The sequence below is a fragment of the Coregonus clupeaformis genome, chromosome 31 (genome assembly GCF_020615455.1).
Source record: "Coregonus clupeaformis isolate EN_2021a chromosome 31, ASM2061545v1, whole genome shotgun sequence".
In the NCBI taxonomy this organism is placed as follows: Eukaryota; Metazoa; Chordata; class Actinopteri; order Salmoniformes; family Salmonidae; genus Coregonus; species Coregonus clupeaformis.
The window spans coordinates 36,434,210-36,445,452 of record NC_059222.1 but is presented as its reverse complement, the minus strand read 5'-3'; positions in this window follow the sequence as shown (position 1 = coordinate 36,445,452).

Sequence of the window (11,243 nt, the reverse complement as noted above, 5' to 3'; positions counted from 1 at the left end):
ATATCACCAACAATACAGTCTCTTGTAATTTACCCACACTTTTCCCACAACCTAATGACATGTTCTGGGAACCTTTAAATGACTCAGAAAGGCTGTTTTGCCGACGTTCTTGCAACATCAAATGAATGTTTTGGGAACCTATCTCTTGTGAAGTCCCCAATGTTACCACAACCTAATGAAACATTCTGGGAACCTTTAAAGGTCCTGCACAGTCATCCTAATTCCCAAGTTAAAATAGCCTTTGAATGACCAAAACATCACCCATAATATTGTTACACTATTAAAATTATCAGAATTTAATTGTACCTTCTCTTGTATATAACTATTAGCAAGCCTGAAAGAACAGGCTCAGTTTGCCTTGACTGACAGGTGTTGCCAGGTAACAAGGTAAACAATGAGTCACATGTCATTCTGATCCTAAATACTGTAGTATACCTCAACCTATTTTCTCTGCAAAATGCTCTCATGGTCAACAGAGCTGATCATGGACTGGTGGATATCAGACAAACAGCAGCAATACACATTTGCATTTCTATTGTTTTGTAACTAATTACAGAATACAGTTCACTGATTCTTCACAAGAATGAGTAAAGCCTGAGTCACCTTAGAAGCTTAGACATAAGGGAATGTACATGAAAACAGCATACAATGCAGCTTTATAAATGACAATATGTTCGGAATTGTATGTATTGATCAGACATTTATTTGATCATTTACAATAGGCCTGCATAGCCAAAACATTGATCAACATGAGGACTCATGAGAAATAAAGGTGAGAAATAATGTTGAGACATCATTTTACATAAATACATTTTATTAGCCTAACATAGGCACCCGGACACCCTACAGTGTGCAGGACCCCATTGATTTCTACAATTTGTAACACTCATCTCCCGTCTGAATGCTTGAAAAAAACAATACAAAGTCACAAAATATGAAGTAATATCACGTAAAAGTGAATTACTAAGGTTTTAGGAAATACAACCAACCACAGAGATTGAAGGGGAGGGGAGGGGAGAGGAGGGGGACCCATGTACCCTGCTTCAGTCAAGCAGGCTTCAGTCACACACTTGGCTTCAGTCACCCACTTGTCTTCAGTCATCCCCAAGATTGACGTGGGAGACAAATCCAGCTACGGCCTCCTCCTTGTCAGGCATCTCACGCTGGGCAGACAGGGGTCCTGGGATGGACAGCTCTCACAGCTTCCCCACATTCAGCGCTGGATCAAGGGTGACCTCGTTGAAGACGATATCCAGGAGCCTGTCCACGTAGCCTGTAATGCTTTTGAAAAGGGAAATGTCTGTTAAAAGGGTAGTGAATTTAATTTCCTTTTATTTACTGTTCTGAGTTATGATGCTATCAATTTGTTTATGTAGTGATCTACTCATTCTACAATGTGTTTTCTGGTATTGAAATGAATAACTATGACTATGTCTTCACAGGCTTCACAGCATATCTCCCTTTCTTTTCCTTGAGAAAGCTGATTTTGTATCACAGCATTCCTGCTGTGGTGGTTGCCTGGGAAGCTGTGCAGACAGAGTAGATGTTGGATTTTCTAACATGTCTAAAATCGTTCCAGCTTGATGACAGTGGAAAGAAAAAGGAGATGGAAAGTGAAATAATAAAACCTAATCATCATGATTAGCCCCAATGACACAAGCTACATCAACTGTAAGACAACAACCCACACAATGGAATGGCAAAATATGATTTTCAGGGGGTAAATTACAAATACTATACACACTTCAACTCCTTTTGTGGACAACTGTCACGATCGTCATACATAGAGGAGGACCAAGGCGCAGCGTTGAAGGCGAACATATTTATTTAGATAATGATCACACGATCAAAACAACAAAACGATGACGTGACAGTCAATGGTAATACCCAAACCAAATAAGAACAAGAAACCACAATGAATGAGTGCCAAACGGCTACCTAAGTATGACTCCCAATCAGAGACAACGAGCTACAGCCGTCTCTGATTGGGAGCCACCCTGGCCAACATAGATCTACAAAACCAGAAAGTGAAACCTAGAACACACATAGACTATACAACCCTGGCTCAACATATTAGAGTCCCAAGAGCCAGGGCGTGACAGTACCCCCCCCTAAAGGCGCGGACTCCGACCGCGCCCACCAAACACCACAGGGGAGGGACCGGGTGGGCACTCCGCTTAGGCGGCGGATCCGGCTCCGGGCCTGATCCCCGCTCCCTCTCCAACCCCCCAAAGTACCCCTGGTCCGGTCTGGCCCCGCTGGCCGGAGCTGGACTGCACACTGGTGGAGCGGATTGCTCTAGCTCCGGCGTGAAGCATCTGACCGGTGCCGGACCAGCCATCAGTGGAACAGGCACGGGCCGTGCCGGACTGACGACGCACACCACTGGCTTGGTGTGGGGAGCAGGAGCGGGCCGAGCCGGGCTGTCGAAGCGCACCACTGACTTGGTGCGGGGAGCAGGAACGGGCCGAGCCGGGCTGACGAAGCGCACCACTGACTTGGTGCGGGAAGCAGGAACGGGCCGAGCCGGGCTGACGGGCGCACCACTGACTTGGGGCGGGGAGCAGGAACGGGCCGAGCCGGGCTGACGGGCGCACCACTGACTTGGTGCGGGAGCAGGAACGGGCCGAGCCGGGCTGGACGGGCGCACCACTGACTTGGGGCGGGGAGCAGGAACGGGCCGAGCCGGGTTGACGGGCGCACCACTGACTTGGTGCGGGGAGCAGGAACGGGCCGAGCCGGGCTGACGGGCGCACCACTGACTTGGTGCGGGGAGCAGGAACGGGCCGAGCCGGGCTGACGAGGCGCACCACTGACTTGGTGCGGGGAGCAGGAACGGGCCGAGCCGGGCTGACGAAGCGCACCACTGACTTGGTGCGGGGAGCAGGAACAGGCCGGACCGTACTGGGGACACACACCACTGGTCCTACGCAGGGATCTGGAATGGGCCGGACCGGACTGGTAACACACCCCAGTACCTCTCGCCGTGCCTCTACACCTTCCACCCCCTCTTCGACCAGTGGCCCCTGTAACCTGGCGGCCTCCTCTGCCAATCCGCTGGGCCGCTCTGCCGCGGTCTCCTGCTGGCCCGTCGTCCACGGCGTTAGCCCCCCCCTAAAAAATTTCTGGCCGTCTCTCCTACCCGTGGACCAGGTCTCCATGTCCCTCGCCAGCCTTTCGCCCTTCTGCCACAATGTCAAGCCCTTCTCTTCCTCACTCGGCTTGACCCAGTCGAGGAGGCGAAGGAGATCTGCTAGAGATCTCCCTGGCGATGGCTCCTGGACACGCTGCTTGGTCAAATTTTGGTGGTTTCTTCTGTCACGATCGTCATACATAGAGGAGGACCAAGGCGCAGCGTTGAAGGCGAACATATTTATTTAGATAACGATCACACGATCAAAACAACAAAACGATGACGTGACAGTCAATGGTAATACCCAAACCAAATAAGAACAAGAAACCACAATGAATGAGTGCCAAACGGCTACCTAAGTATGACTCCCAATCAGAGACAACGAGCTACAGCCGTCTCTGATTGGGAGCCACCCTGGCCAACATAGATCTACAAAACCAGAAAGTGAAACCTAGAACACACATAGACTATACACACCCTGGCTCAACATATTAGAGTCCCCAGAGCCAGGGCGTGACAACAACATTGCTTCGTGTCAGCTGTGTGCTGGCAGTTCGCAGACCCAATGTAAGAATGACTATCAGGTTTGTTACTGAAAATATGCTGTTCACAAGTCAAAGCAGCCACAGTTACAGCCACTGTGTCAGACTCCTCAAACTCTGATACTTACATTCTGGTCAGCGCTTGCAAGATCCACTGATCCACTGTTAATGATGGTACAGCATCCGTCTTCAGGATTACCTTCCTGGCAAGACCCATCGAATGTTCTCCCCAACTTCACAAAATACAGGCGTTTTACATGGGGGGAGGGGACCAGTAACTTTATGATCAACTTTCTCAATGTACCAGCTAAAATCATTTTTCATACTTGTGTCAAACTACCATGAACTGATTTCATCCAAATATCATCCAATTTGATGATAAACATGATTTTCACTGTTCGGGACCTTTAAAGAACTTACTAAAATGTTCTGGAAACGTTCTTGTAATATTAGGTGAATGTTTTTTGCACTCTAAATTAAACATTATAGAATCATCCGCACAACTGGACAGTTTTTGTGTTTTGGGAACATATATTTTGTGATGTTCCCACAATGTTCCAATGAGACTGTTCCCACAACCTATTGAAACATTCTGGGAACCTTTAAAGAACAGATTAAATGTGTTATAGGAGCGTTATTGCAACATCAGGCAAATGTTTTATGCAAACACGAACTTTTGCGGAATGTTCTGTAGTGGTTGTTACAGATGTTGTGTACAACATTTGAGTGAATGTTAGAACATTCCAATTATATTTCATCTAAAACATTTTTGATAAATATATAGATTTTATCAAAAACATTCTCTAAATGTTTTTCGGATGTTATCATCCTAATGTTAGATAAAACCCTAAATAGAACTTAATGGGAATCTTAGCTAATGTTATGGGAATGTTCCCGGTTTGCTGGGCTGTCCACACATTAACCAAGTGGCCCTCGAAGGCAAGGGGCCTGCTGTCGTTCCACATAGCTCTTAATGACCCTTAAAAGGTCTCAGAGACGGGCTCTGTCAAGTGTATGGAAGAGAAGATGCCAATAATAATTAACAGTGGTGCTAGCAATAAGGCAACCAATAAGATCCCTTTGAATGTTTCACATAGGCCGAAGTAGAACAACATGTTAGAGCATTGTGTTTCATGTGCTTTTTATTTTTCTCAAAACGTAGCTTTGTCCAAAACATAAGCCTGTAATAAATCATGTAGCTCGTTCCTTCAGTAGCGAATTCCCTTGTGATCAGCTGGTAAAACTCCATGGAGGATAAATAGTCCAAATACTCAACTGCCCCAATTTATTAATTGTACAAATGTTTGGACTATTCCTACTCTTACCCATTAGAGCCCGGTGGATAAACAACTGCCATAGCACTTACTACAAACATACAGTCTAAGATAACACAAATTTGGTTTTGACCTTTTCATACAGTCTGACACTGGAGAGACTGAGAGACTCCTTACAGAACGGTGCAGGCTTGTTTGGAAAGGCAAAGAGTAGCCTCCTTAAAACACTTGTAGAACAATTTACTCATATCACAATAATTATGGGTTATACACATTTTCTACTCTTCCAAAAAGAGGGTAAAGAAGCAGTTGTTATGTTGAGTTGATTCATGCATGTCCCTTTATGTGCTAAACCTTTTCTGTGCCCAGCGCAGCAGAATGGTATGTCTGTTCCTCTGCAAATTAGCCATTTCCCAGAGTGTCTGAGAAAAAACGAGTGAATTATTCAGCCCTTGACCTCACACCTGTTCAAGGCAGTAGACTTCATGGCAGGAGTAGCGCACAGGAAGTGGGCCATCATGGCAGTTAGCATATTTTTGTGACAAAGGGAGGCCAGAGGGAATTGAGAGCCTTAATAATACTTTGGAGCACTGGCACCTCTTGAAGTTTCTTACCTGGCCCAGAAATGCAAATCAGGCTACTCTCTGAGGTCGAAAGGAACTGATTAACGGGCTGATCTTTCCCCCTGCCACCCAACTGTGAGAGGAACTTTTTTCCCTATACCCAACTTTGAAAGGTCTTTTTTTAACCCTATAACCAACTGTGAGAAACTTTTTTACCCTATACCCAACTGTTTTGCACTCCCTTCAACAAAAGTGAGTGCAAAACTTTTGTTACTTTTTGTCTTTTCTTTTAAATCAAAACAAAATGTACTAAATTACACAATACCCAGATGGCAAAATGCCATTAAGTTATCTTGTGCTAAATATTCTGATGAAGTAAATGGCATGTTTGTTGCAAGGCTCTGTTTTCAACACCACAAGAGTACAGTTTGAAAGCAGAGTAATTATCGAATGCCTCCTTACAATGATTAACAAGGAAATGAGTTCACCCTTGAATGTCTCTCAAGAAAGCAATATTGCATAGTTATCCTCTGGGTCTAGTTAAAAATGTTCACTGATTGTTCAACATTCTAGTACTTTGTCCTCACATGCTATTTGTCCTGCTCAACTTCCTTAGCAAACAATATTCTTACAAGTGCTGCATATTTGGCAGTTTAATTGCATTTGCTATAAATAAATAGATTGATCAAATCACTGTCTTAGCTTGCCACAGGGACAGATGACAAGTGCTGTTATAATTTTGAATGTGAGTGGGCCTATTGGAGCTGGTGAAATTACAAAGACTAATTTGTTCCCTAGTGTAGAAGTTCTTAATATTGACAGAAGCATCTCTAGCTACTTGATACTACATTTCATCTCAAGCTACTTGATACCACTCGGTCTCCCGAGTGGCGCAGTGGTCTAAGGCACTGCATCGCAGTGCTAGCTGTGCCACTAGAGATCCTGGTTCGAATCCAGGCTCTGTCGTATCCGGCCGCGACCGGGAGACCCATGGGGCGGTGCACAATTGGTCCAGGGTAGGGGAGGGAATGGCCGGCAGGGATGTAGCTCAGTTGGTAGAGCATGGCGTTTGCAACGCCAGGGTTGTGGGTTCGATTCCCACGGGGGGCCAGTAAGAATAAAATAAAATGTAATGTACTCACTAACTGTAAGTCGCTCTGGATAAGAGCGTCTGCTAAATGACGTAAATGTAAATCTTCCTATCATACATGTTTTCCATTAACTTTCAACACTCCAAATTAATGGACGAAGACAACTGGCTTAATACACTTTTTTTTTTGCATAGCGCTGATTTTTACAAAGTTCTTGTTACACTGTTCTTTTAAACCTACTGTTCGTTTGCATAAACCCAGGAAGATTAGTCCAATTGGACCAATGTTTTTTAAATAAACAACATTCTCTCATAATAATTGGACAACTTAACAAATCCAGCAACCTAGTAACACATGAAGAAAAGTTTTCAGAAGGTGTTGGAAAGAACATGAAGAATACCTGGGGTTTTAGAAATGTAACGATACACATTTGTACAATGAGGAATGACTGAGAGCAAGCATAGAGCAGAGCTGTGTGCTACCCTGAACAACATTAGCACATTCTAAAGGTGGTTCTTTCCTTTCAGACTTTTACATTTCCAGTATGAATCACCCAGTCCACCCATCCACATTTTCAATATTTGTAACAGTCAATCCAAAACACATGTGCTTAGGAGCACATTTTCTATGTTCTTCTAGTAATGCGAAATAGTGGCTGGGTCATGGTCTGAATTTGAGAAAAACGACCTCCCCATTAATGACAAGGAATTTGTGAATCATGGCAACGTTCCATCGCAATCACTGCAGTTGGCAATTTCTCTGTGTAAAGATCGCATAGTATCCCACAGGACATGTCATCACTCTCTTTTGTGTAGTAAAATGGCCTCAGTTTACCAGATAATAGTCTCCTTCCTCATTTTAAAGCCCATAGATTAACGTCTTTGGCTGGCAGAGATGAAACATTTTTTTTTTTTTTTTTTTTGAATGAAGAGAGATAAATCCTGTGGTTATTTTGCACCATGGAATAACTGATGGTGTGCGTGCAGGAAGCTTAATGAGCAATTGAAATTCAATTAAAAGTCCAAGCTACAGTAATGACAGAGTAATGTGTCTTAAAATGGGAGGAAAGAAGAGATTATTCAGGTCTTCAGGGGATTCTAATCAAATCTACAGTGTGACCCCGCCTCTCCCTCCGTCATTTAAATTACCTCTCATCTGAAAGAGAACAATTCAGGAACCCCAAAGTTACTGTTGTGATCTGACACAAAATGTTTGTGGCACAGAAAGTGTAGGCCTGTCTCCCACACGAATCTTCTCTTGGTGTCAGACTGGGTTCAAATGCCTTCTGTTTCCTTTTTCTGTATTTATAATTATTGTTTGGATAACCTTATTTACTATTTATTATGTATTGTTTTTTATTTGATTCTTGAATTTTTATTTTATTTATTTATTTTCACTCTTCATGCAATGCAAAGAACACCGGAAGAATAATCATCACTGAATTATCACAGTTAATTATTGTAATGTTTGTTTATGTATCAATTAATCCCATAAGGGATGAGTTGCCAACTGGCGATTTGATTACATTTAATTCATTCATTCCCCCAAAAATTATGTATTTCATTCGAAAGACGTGTCACTTCACAGTAAACAGAGTATAAATATTGAATACTTGACTTACTCTGAAGTTTGACACACTCTTCTTTTCAAGTTAGGGTTTGGCCCGTAGTGTATTCCTCCACAGAGAAGCTACCTTCAGTATATCAGGTGCCGACCACCTACAGTATCCTATGATATTTCAATTGATCACTTCTTCACTGTCCTGCATACCCTGAGCAGACCCACCTCGCCTGTACTCTGTGACGGAGAATAAACTACTCTAAGGCTGCATTTACACGGGAAGCCCAATTCTGACCTTTCGCCACTAATTCGTCTTTTGACCAATTAGATCAGATTCTTTGCCAATAATTGGGCAGAAGATCAGAATTGGGTTGCCTGAGTAAACACAGCATAATTGTTTAGACTGGGACTATATTATTTGGAACAAATAAGGCATGATAAGTTAGTGTAGTTGTGTGGTGGAGGTGTCAGTGGGTGAAGCGATAGCGGGATAACAGGATTGACTGGGAGGGAGGTGGTTGCAGCCTGCAGTCGGTCTCCGTTCTGGGAAACAAATGAGCTGCTCCATTTCTCCTCATTTATCAGCAGGGAAGCTAGCGTTCCTCTCTCCCACGAGGCCTGGCACCCCTCCTTTCTGACAAATCCCCATCCTGTTCGGCTCTCCTCTTCTCATGGTGTACCCCCCCCACCCCGCCCAAACCCCCTCTCACATCTAAGAAAAATGAATACTTCTGTTTCAGGTTTTTTGGAGGGTAAAATAAAGAGTACTAAAACATACGGCAACTGCCAAAATAAAGGAAACACTTGAGTAAATGAGGGATACAAAGTATATTGAAAGCAGGTGCTTCCACACCAGGTGTGGTTCCTGAGTTATTTAACCAATTAACATCCCATCATGCTTAGGGTCGTGTATAAAAATGCCCAGTTGCCCATTATTTTGGCTGCCATAGATTGAAGAAGAGATCTCAGTGAGGGGTCTCAAAGGAGCTTAGGGGGTTTAAAGGGTGTGTGTGTGTGTGTGTGTGTGTGTGTGTGTCTCAGTCACCAGATCTCAACCCAATTGAACACTTATGGGAGATTCTGGAGCGACGCCTGAGACAGTGTTTCCCACCACCATCAACAAAACACCAAATTATGGAATTTCTCGTGGAAGAATGGTGTCGCATCCCTCTAATAGAGTTCCAGACACTTGTAGAATCTATTCCAAGGCGCATGAAGCTGTTCTTGCGGTTCGTGGTGGCCCAATGCCCTATTAAGACACTTTATGTTGGTGTTTCCTTTATTTTGGCAGTTACCTGGAGTTTTAAGCTCTGAAAGTACAACCTCTGGGATTGCAGCCAATCTACACCAGAGAGCGAATAACAAGGACTCTGGTTTGAGGTGATTGGAGTCTGTGGTGTTACTATTACATGACATATTACTTTCTGAATGTATGGCTTTATGGTGTAAATGGATGGGCACGAGAAATTTGATTAAAAAGAGGAATGTAAACTGCAGGAAGAATCATCCACAGCATGATTCAAAATCAGCTCCTCTCAACAAACATCACATTGCTGACCTAGTTTTACTGCCTTCATGGCAAGGTTAATTATCTGCACACTCAATTTGATGCTTAAAAATGTACTCCTTTGTGGAGTTTGTTAATGATTGTCTTCTAATATGCATCTCTCCTTGTCCCTCAACACAGAACTTGGAGGCTATGTTTGGATCTGTTTAACATCAATAATGCATTTTTCACCAGAGCGTGCCAACCTGAACTGTCATTCCTAAGTAGGGGTGACTTTAGGACATTTTCACTGTTATATCATTAGAGGTAAGAATCAATATGAAACGTCAGTGTCATCAGTGTTGTAGGTCTCCCAAGTTGTTTTACCGTCGTAAATATCTTGAAATAATGCAGAACTTCATTTTGTTTATTACTCCATGTCTCATGTTAATTTGTTCAGGATGGTTACAGAGTAAGATTAAGACCGTGCACCGAACCCTATGTGTATTTACACTTGAACTGAAACTGTCGAGAATCTAATCAAAATGAACTCTACCTAACTTTTCCAACACATTCTATTCCCTAACTGTCACAAATAAAGGTATGCTGGGTGCACACCTGTCAAAAAGGTGTGCAAAAAAAGGTGTGTCTCGCTCTTCTGTGTAAGTGATGCTCCATTTAACACTTGAATTCTCAGGAAAATGACCTCGGAGTGAGTCGTACACCATGAACTCAGAATAGAGACAAAGAAAGGATGGCGATGCAATGAAGGAGACAGTGCTGGAAACTTTGAAACACTTACGCCATGTTATTGTACCTACAACAGGACAAAGTGGAGAATATGAACTATATCAAACACCTCCATTTACCCCAAAATAACAATATTTGCTTGTAATACAGTTGATCAACCAAGAGAAGTTGGTTTGAGATTTGCGTGGAAATACACACACTTTCCTGTTAAGTTCAAAATGGATAAATACCAACATTTCCGGGAAAACTGGCGCACACATGGTTTAGAGTATTTTCTGTGTGAACGCACTTTGATAAATGAGGCCCCTTGTATGTACTGTTTGTTAGTCACAGCAACACCCCAACACTGAAATACAGACACTCCACTCTACCTCCAGTTTTTCATGCAGTGTTGTCATACAGTATTGTAGAACTATTCATTGGTGGCTAGCATCAGGTGAATATCATGTTCCATGGTCAGCCAGTGACTCGAGCTTGGTTAACGACAATTGCTATCCACTGGAGCACTGCGATTGGCTCATCAGCAAGTCAATCAAATGCTCAAAATTCTGGGGCGGGGCTTGACAATGAGTCAATTGGACCTTTGAGCCTTTTCAAAATATATTGTATGGCACTGCATATCATCTGAAAAATTCCACACTATACTAACATTGCATTAGCATGTCTGTGAATTAGTGCATTAACACTGATATAAAGACAGGGTTGGTGTGGATCTGAGTAGGCCCCATGAGTGCATTCATGATGATTACTTTGAAATTATTCAATGGGATTGAAATTGGGTAACCATAACTATTACTGCTCTCAATAGTGTATTTATTGTATTGATTGCAACAGCATCATGTAC